The sequence below is a fragment of the Dryas octopetala genome, chromosome 2 (genome assembly GCF_963921425.1).
Source record: "Dryas octopetala chromosome 2, drDryOcto1.1, whole genome shotgun sequence".
In the NCBI taxonomy this organism is placed as follows: domain Eukaryota; kingdom Viridiplantae; phylum Streptophyta; class Magnoliopsida; order Rosales; family Rosaceae; genus Dryas; species Dryas octopetala.
This window is the reverse complement of record NC_141367.1, coordinates 7,158,414-7,167,815: the sequence shown is the minus strand read 5'-3', so window position 1 is coordinate 7,167,815 and position 9,402 is coordinate 7,158,414. Positions and strand designations below refer to the sequence as shown.

The window sequence follows — 9,402 nt, the reverse complement described above, 5'->3', positions numbered from 1 at the left end:
GGCACATATTAATAACTTTAAGTGGTAAATCGGCAAGAAAAAAAGTTTGGGTGGTACGAAAGCACACCCCCTATAGTTCATGTGGTATTTGAGTAAATTAAAAAGCCTAAAAAAAAGAAACGTGATTTAAGTGATCAACTTCTTGTTTTCTAAAGGTGCCGTAAAAAAAAGAAACGTGAGTTTAGTGATCGACTTCTTGTTTTCTAATGGTGTCATAAGTCTCCTGCCTAGAACCAACTCTTTAACGAATTTTACAAAAGTAATATTTAATTATACTTAAGGGCAAATTAGGAAGTTTGAGAAAAAAGTTGATGATTTAATAGAAATATGGATGGCATGGTGCTATATTGGAACATATTAATAACTTTAGGTGGTAAATCGGCAAGAAAAAAAAGTTTGGGTAGTACGAGAGCACACCCCCTATAGTCCAGGTGGTATTTGAGTAAAAAAGCCTAAAAAAAATGAAACGTGATTTGAGTGATCGACTTCTTGTTTTCTAAAGGTGCCGTAAAGAAAAGAAACGTGAGTTCAGTGATCAACTTCTTGTTTTCTAATGGTGCCATAAGTCTCCTGCCTAGAACCAACTCTTAGTAGAACAAGGTTTTTCTGCTATCTGTAAGCTCTCTAGTTCTCTCTCTCTCTCTCTCTCTCTCTCTCTCTCTCTCTCTAGTTATTGTTATATATATTGCTCTTTTGGAGAGAGAGGCACCTTGTCTGTCATGGTGATCATATTAATTTCAGTTTGTCTGCCATTGGAAGATCATATAGTGATTGATAGTGTGATTATCAGATTAATTGTTACCATTTTGTAAACCAAACAAGGAAATGGCCAAAGAATTGGAAGATCAACCAAACAACCAAGACATTAACAGAAAAAAAAAAATTGTACAAAATACAAAATATAAATTTCAAATTAAGGAGAGAATTACTAAGAATCATATATTATTTATCAACAGCTTTTTATCTCTCAAGCTATAAACTTGTAGAGAAAGGAAAAACCATGCATGGCAGACAAGAGTTTTGGAGGAGACGAACATCTCCAAAAGAGAAAAAAAAACTGTCAGATCTTTTTTTCCTTACGTTTTTTATTTTCTTTAATTATTTAATTTGAAGCTATAGCCCTAAATCAATGTGAACCATTTGATCTTCAAATCTACACATGCCATCTTATAATAAAAAGTTTAGGGACGTTAGAAGATTAGCTAGATTAGGAGAGGATCCAAGTCCTCTTGAATCCTCCCCCAATCCTAACATAAAGTATAAACTAAATTGTGGGTGCCCATTTCATGTTGGTTTGAGCTAAGTCAATACATATATATTTGCGATTAGTTCCATGTGATTACATGGAGCTAGAATACTCAATCGACACATGATGGGGAGTTCATAGACCTTTCAGCCTCATTTTGGTTATTCCCTCTCTGTTCTTTAGCTGATTTTTTGATACATGTCCAGCAGTTAATAGTCACTTAACTCCCTTATCTCTTATGAATACTTAATTAAATGAAAATAATTAGGGTTCAACCCCATTTCACTCCAAAAGTCCATTTCTCTTTTGACAATATTTTGACACATATATGTCCCTTATATCCATGGGATATGGTCAAAGGACGATAGAGGCCCACCCGGTGGTAATGTTGCCACTGTCGATCAAGGCCTAGATGTAAAGTGTTATGGTTTGAATTTTTGTTTGCTAAGCCTTTCAACCATATATAAAATGGTATTATTGTATTTTTGTTTATTAAGCAATCAATTCTAAAAATACTAGCAAGTACTGTATTGACTCATTAAAAAGATATTTGCAAGACAAAGACACATATTGTATTATTTACAAACTTTGTTTGTTTAAGAAGAAAAACTTCAACGGTAACAGAAATTGATGATGTGACATTACCAATAAAGAGGAGTGTTGATCCTAAATTTCAATGTCCCAAAACTCTCTTAATTTCTCTTTGTTAATATTGCAACGTACATATATTGCAAGAAAGTTATTTTTTATAGACAAATTAGTCAAAATCCGAAAAAAAAAAAAAAAAAAAAACAGATTTATCTGTCAAAGTCCAAAAGAAAAGGATGATTTTGTCCCTACCAATGCCCACTAATTTTGTGAAAGGTAGCTATCAAATCAATTATTGTCATCTCTTATTTTCCCAACAAAAGTTACACATACAAAGATAGAAATGATTGATATGGAAAAAGAAAAAAGATAGAGATGATTGAAGACCCAAAAACTTACATGAATACAATTACTATAATATAATACATAATAGCTCGTTAAAAAAAATTAAAATTATTGCAATAGACTTGATGTATCTGTCCTAAATTACACTACTCTAATTTTGTCTTGCAGTTAACCTACTTAATTTGTTGACACAATTTTAAACTATCACCCGGCCATAATTCAATAGAGAACCTTGTTGACAATTGAGCATGCTTTACACATGGCTTCCAATGGCACAGATTTAGGCATGGTAAATCCTTTACCTTCAGTCATATCAATCTCCTTCTCACTAACTCTCTCCCACTCAAAGCATTGAATCAATGACCCAAGAGTCAAGCCCACCACACATTGGGCCAGGCCCATTCCAGGACAGGCCCTTCTTCCCAGCCCAAACGGCATGAGCTTGTGTGACTTATCCGTACTGCTTTTGAACCTCTCGGGCTTGAAGTTTTCGGGCTCATCCCACAACTTTGGGTCTCTGTGTATGGCCCATGCATTGATCAATACCATCGTGTCACGTGGAACGTTGAATCCCCCAATAGTGCAATCATCAAATGAGTAATGTGGGGCTAGCAACGATGCTGGTGGGTACAATATGAGAGTCTCAGAGATGATGCTTTGGAGGTAAGGTAGTTTGAACATTTCAAGTTCATCCACTAAGCGTTCTTGGCCAAGTTCAACATCCAATTTGGCTCGAACCTTTTTCAGCACATGAGGATTGTTGAGCAAATTGGACATGGCCCATTCCAATGTCACTGCTGATGTATCCGTACCTGCCAATAACTAGACCTGAAAATTGGTAGAAAAACAAATTTATGTACTGCTACATGGCTTTATATGAGTAATTACATTTGAAGTGCCTTATTAGTGACAACATAGTTAAAATATCACAATGAGGTAATGAGGTTGCTAAATGCTAAATGCTAAATGCTAAATGCTATAGCTAAAATAACAGTTTTTGATAAAAAAAAAAAAAAAATCAACTACAATGGTGCTTGTGTGCTAAATGCTAAAATAGCATTTTCATGAGGTTGGGTTGATATAAATGTGGTATTTATAAGTAATGATAAGAATAGTCTGAGTGTTACGTGGGCCGGTCTTTTGGTTGTCAAAGTCATCTGGATGATTCGGATCATTTACTCTAAGATTTGTATGCAATACAATAATCACCTTCTCCCCTCTAAAAATTCTTATTTATATAACGTTTCCATGCTTTCATATATACACCTACTTGCCCACTTATACAGACAAGTCTATTTGTTGTTGCTTTTTGGATTGAACGTTGGGACCATTTTGACAATGTAGTGAAAACTATAACAAAACTATAGCAACCACTCACTTATTGCAAAACTATCACTGCAATTTTCACTTATACTTAATTATTTCACATTATAATTTTATCCTTAAAATTATAATTTTTTTTCACTAACAAATTGCATTTTTAGATAATTTCATTTTTGGTGAAACATGTATTAGTGAAATAGTGTTTTAGGCAATTAATTTTTTTTATGTCTCTCACGTAATGAGAAAGATAAATAAATAGATACATTAGGCGTATACGTTTCATAGAAATTTTTCTTTTAATCAACACATTAGCATATGAAATATACACAACCTATATCTTCTAGAGAAGAACTTACATATTCCCATGATAGAGACATGTGGGTATCCCCCCCCCCCCCCCCCCCCACACACACACACACACACACACACACACACACACACACACACACTCTAACACTATATCTCCCTTTTTCTCTTTCTTTCTTTATCTCTCTCTCTCTCTCTCTCTCTCTCTCTAAGTGGGGTACTGGCCACATGTCCCTGTCACGGGGACATGTAAGTTATTCTCTATCTTCTAAATATAATCACTTAACTAATTAGAGCACGATGACCAATACATATGCACTAGCATAGCTTGAAACAGCTGATAATTATAATTTCATTTTTGATGAAGACTGTATTAAAGAAATAATGTTAACAAAAAATTGCATTTTTCTAATAAACTCTTTTACTAATAAATTGCATTAACAAAAGTACGTGCTTTTAGATAATTTCATTTTTGGTGAAGACTGTATTAAAGAAATAGTGTTTTAGGCAAATTTCATTTTTTTATTTCTCTTACGTAATGAGCGAGATAGATACATTAGGTGTATATGTCTCATCAAAGTTTTTCTCTTATTGGCAAGAACGAAGCTCGATTTATAAAAAAAGTCCGTAAAGTGATTTCAGTACAATTATTAAACCGTACAAGGATCTATACATACATAGGAAAGTGATGGTATACAAGATATTAGTTATAGATGAAGCAGCTAGGGTGAACATTCTTACTCGATCACTAGCCTCTGCCAAACTAATATCTTATTTACACTCGCAATTATGTTCAGTGGTCTCATCTATGGTACGTGTACCTTCTGCTTCTTACTCAATCTTGAAGCACCCAAACATATAAGAAAGATAGCAGGCCAAAGGGACACTTTGATAGGATTGTCAGCATGGCGACTTAAAAAAACATATTGAACTGTCGAGCAAACGCACTGAGAGATGCCGCCAATTAGTCCATACATGTCAGGAAGAGTACCAAAAATTGTGTAACGAGGAGGTGGATGATAAAACCACCACAGCATTCCCCACCTCTTCAATTCAACTCTTTCCTTTATACCCTTGTAAATGAGCTCACTTGTGCAAATGAATAGAGCCCCAATAGCCAACAACATACCATATAGTGCATAGTGAGGCTTATTTGGGGTGGCAGCCTGATCAAAAGCAATTGACAAAATCTCTAGGAAGAGGCCGATGATTAAAAAGGCCCACTCTGCTGAAAAGCCCTACATAAGAAATTAGTAATGCCTTGAGTTAAAATTTAAAGATATCCAGCAAGAAATGTGCAATAGAAAATGTTGGGGTTTGATCATGGAATCTAGCAGAAGAATCTCAACTAAAACTTGTACAGTGGTTTAGATTCAAGTCCTAAAAGTTAGGGGTTCCAGTGAAGTTGGGGATATTTGTTAGAGATGTGCATCTTTCCAAATTTATAGATTTCATATGCTATAAATTCTTTGAGACAAAAATAGGAGGAAAATATGAAGTGGTATGTTTTAAAGAAAGTTACAAGGTAGGTAGTTAAAAGTATAAACTATATATTCAAACTAACAACCGATGAAAATATTTTAAAATATTTCGAATCGGACTTGGATCCTCTCCTAAGCTAACTAATCTACTAATTAACCTTCCTAAACTTTTTATTATAAGATGTCATGTGTACATTTTAAGATCTTATAGTCTACAATGATTAAAGACTTTATCTTTCATTTGATTTGTAAAACATGAATTTTGTATTAAAAAAAAAAAAAAAGAAGTAAGTTGAGTGATCGACTTCTTGTTTTCTAATGGTGCCATAAAAAAAAGAAATATGAGTTGAGTGACCGACTTCTTGATTTCTAATGGTGCCGTAAGTCTCCTGTCTAAAACCAACCCTTGGCAGAACAAGGTTTCTCTGCTATATGTAAGTTCTCTCTCTCTCTCTCTCTAGTTATTGTTATATATGTTGCCCTTTTGGAGAGAGAGGCACCTTGTCTGCCATGGTGATTATAATAATTTCACTAATTCATCTGCCATTGGAAGATCATATGGTGATTGATAGTGTGATTATCAAATTCATTGTTACCATTTAATTTGTAAGCCAAATAAGGAAATGGCCAAAGAATTAGGAGATCAACCAAACAACCAAGACATTAATAGAAAAAAAAAAATTGTACAAAATACAAAATATAAATTTCAAATTAAGGAAAGAATCACTAATAATCATATATTATTTGTCAATAGCTTTTTATCTCTCAAGCTATAAACTAGCTTGCAGAGAAAGGAAAAATCATAGTAGACAAGAGTTTAATTTGGAGGAGACGAACATCTCCAAAAGAGAAAAAAAAAAAAGTCAGAACTTTTTTTCCTCACGTTTTTTATTTTCTTTAATTATTTAATTTGAAGCTATAGCCCTAAATCAATGTGAATATTTGATCTTGAAATGTACACATGGCATCATTTTTGGCTGCTTTTTCTTTGGGGTCTTGTTCCTGCTTGACAAACACACACAAATGCTGAATTGAGTTCATATCCAAAATATAAATTCTGGCCTATCCAAATCTAAAGCCTCAGCAAAGAGAGCAATTGGAGAAATTAATTAGCTTTTCTTTTGCCTGAAGGTCAACCTCTTTCTATTGTTGTCTTTCAATTGGAATACCTCGATCTACCAGTGTGACCAGAGACCCAATGGTCAAACTAGAGTTCAAAAACCAATCCCGAGAAGAAATAGACAAGAACATCCGGCCAATCCAATCAGATAATTAAAGAGCAAAAAAAGTTACCTGATCAGCGTTGTTGCGGACAAGAAAGTCCGTCTTTAAAGAAAGGTCGCTAATATTGATCAGCTGCATATCGTTTTCTTCATAACTTGACATGGGCGATCCGTTTTCGGACCCGTTAAGCTCGTCGGAGAAGGAGCTGGAAACACTAGACTGCTGGGACAACAAAGAGTCGGTCGGAACAAGCTCCGTAGACAGAGCCCGTGCCAGCTCTTGAGGCGTACCACGTGGGCTTTGTTCTCGACCAGCTCGACCCTCCATGAGACTCAGTTTGCTTAATGTTATGGTGTTTGTTAATTTGTTTATGTGATATCAGTTTCTCCAGGTCGCCCAAATTTATTGTGTGGAAGAAAATGGCCTCCGGCTCCTCACTGTAGCAATTGACTGACTGAAGAATCCCTGGGTGGCTGGGTACCAATCACAGCAGCTCATAGTGCTACACCGGTCCTACTCCAGGCCCACCTAGTCACTGCTTTGCTTTGCATGCCTCAGCATGAAAGTCAATCACAAGCCGCACATTTTTTGTTCTCCGCGACAAATAAATCACAGCCGTTCCAATTTGGATCGGACGGACTGAAAAGAGTTTAAAAAATGGTAAACCAAGCATGGACACGTGTCCATTCTTTTAAACCCTCATTCATTTCCTTTCACTCTCCTTTTCTCTCCCTCCTCTCGGCTCTCGCATCATCAGAAGGTCCAAAACTCAAAATTACTGTAGGTGATTGAGAATTGTCATCCATTGCAACTTTTAGGTCCTTCAACGCAATCTCAAACAAGGCCTTAGTGTCTTCATTCATTGAAATTCATTATCTAGAAGGAATATCGAAATAACAATGAGTCATTTAAAAAAAAAAACAAAAAAAATTTAAAACAGAGAAAATTATCACTTTGCGATTACACAAAAATGACACATATATTCATAAAACAGACCATTCAAGGAAAAAAGAAAAATGCAAAGGGTCTGTTTGGTACTCTATTTAAAAATCCTTTACCTTGTTTGGTACTCTGTTTGGTACCCTAAACCCTTTACCTTGGTAAGGGGGTTTAGTGACCACCCATGAGCTTATATCTTAAATAAAAATAAAGAAAGAAGTAAATGAGCATGGAATTTAAAGAACAATAAAATAAATAACACTACGAACAATAAAGTAAAGAACTACATAAAATAAAAGGCATAAAGTAAATAAAAGATTAGGAGAAGAGAGAAGAGAGACATAATATTAAAGTTAACCATAACATAAAGAACTACATAAAATAAAAGACATAAAGTAAATAGAGGATTAGAGAAGAGAGAAAGAGAGAATAGTGACATAATATTAAAATTTTATTAATTAAAATGCAAGAAAATTACATCCTATTCTCTCTCAAACATTATAGTCAAATGGCTTGAGAGAGAAATCCTAGGAGAATACTAAAAAAAGGCAGCAAATTAAATTCTAGGATAAAAGATATGAAGAAGGGGCTGAATGTTCCTTTGTATAGGCAAATACTAGGGCTAGTGATAGGAAGAGGATCAGCACAAAATGGTTGGTGCAAGGCTTGAGACAGCTGGGATGGCCACGTGTCGCATGTTGATTGGCTGATAAAAGATATTTGTGAAAGGAGAGAGGCGGAAGGAAAAGACCGGAGACAGCTGCAAGAGGTGCCACGTGTGGCCTGCTGGTTGGAGGAGGAGTTGATTAATCAAATGCAATTCTGCTGGGTGAAAGGAAAAGAGAGGCGGCTTGCGGCTGGAGCTGGCTGAGTGGCGGCTGCATGGGAAGACGTGAGAGAGAGAGAGAGAATGAGGTGGCTTGCGGCTGGAGAAGCGGCTCGGCTTGGCTCACATCGGTGAGGAAAAATATGGCATGCGGAAGGGAGAGAAGGTTGCCCACGTGGCGACGTGGTATTGGCTGGAGCCAATATTAATCAAAGCATTTGGGCGGAAGTGGCGAGTGACTCTTCGCCTCCCTCTGGGCCGGGCCGGGCTTCAGCGTGATTGGGCCTGCATACTAGGCCGGCAGATGGGCCTTTATTTCTTCTTCTCTTCTTTTATATTTTTGGGCTTTTCAATTTAAAAACCTACAACATCAAATAAAACTAATTAATAAAAATTCTAATTTTAAAACTAGCCTAAATGAAAAATAAATGCAACCTAATTATGACAAAAAAATAATAAAACCCACTAATTACCTAAATAATAAAAATAAGAATTAAAACACTAAAAATGCTAAAAGACAGACAAAAATGTATGGTTTTAAGAACAAAAATTATATATATAATGAGCTCAACAAATACCCCCAAACCTACTTTTTGCTAGTCCTCGAGCAAAACTAAGATAAAAAAAATTGATTACTTCAAATTTTTCTCAGAGAAATTCTATTACTCAAATGCATAAATTTTGTAAATACAATTTAACTACTCTAACACTTAAACATGCTCTCAAGAATATGAACAAGAGATTAAATATTATTCAAAGTGGTAAAATCATTTTTAAAGATTTTAAACTTAGAATGCAAGTGCACAAAGCCAATCAAGAATGCAAATTTTAACCTCTAAGTAAAATAAAATTAAATCACCTTTGGAAATTATGCTTTGACTCTAATTCTCACAAGATAAATCACTCTTAAATGAATCACATGGAGATGGTTTAATTATTTTCTCTCAAGTTATATGTGAGTATGAGTAAATGTGAACAATTTTCAAAGATAACTCACATATAAGAATCATGAAGAACGCTTTGGCCAAAAAAAAAAAAAAAAGAATCATGAAGAACGGAATTATAGAGAAAATAAAAGATCCCATGCAAGGAAATCAAATACATGAAAATATTGAATCAAGCAC

General features: G+C 35.0%; 1 long non-coding RNA gene and 1 pseudogene across 1 annotated transcript; both read right to left on the bottom strand.

The window, feature by feature from the left end:
* Nucleotides 1-2,398: 2,398 nt before the first annotated feature.
* Nucleotides 2,399-3,879, bottom strand: LOC147292832 (isoflavone 3'-hydroxylase pseudogene; annotated as a pseudogene).
* A 540-nt stretch (nt 3,880-4,419) lies between these two features.
* Nucleotides 4,420-6,937, bottom strand: LOC147292831 (uncharacterized). The gene is made up of 2 exons (XR_015120484.1): nt 6,583-6,937; nt 4,420-5,046 (listed from the first exon to the last, which is right to left on the bottom strand). It is a non-coding gene; the product is annotated as an uncharacterized LOC147292831 (long non-coding RNA).
* Between the last annotated feature and the right edge of the window lie 2,465 nt (nt 6,938-9,402).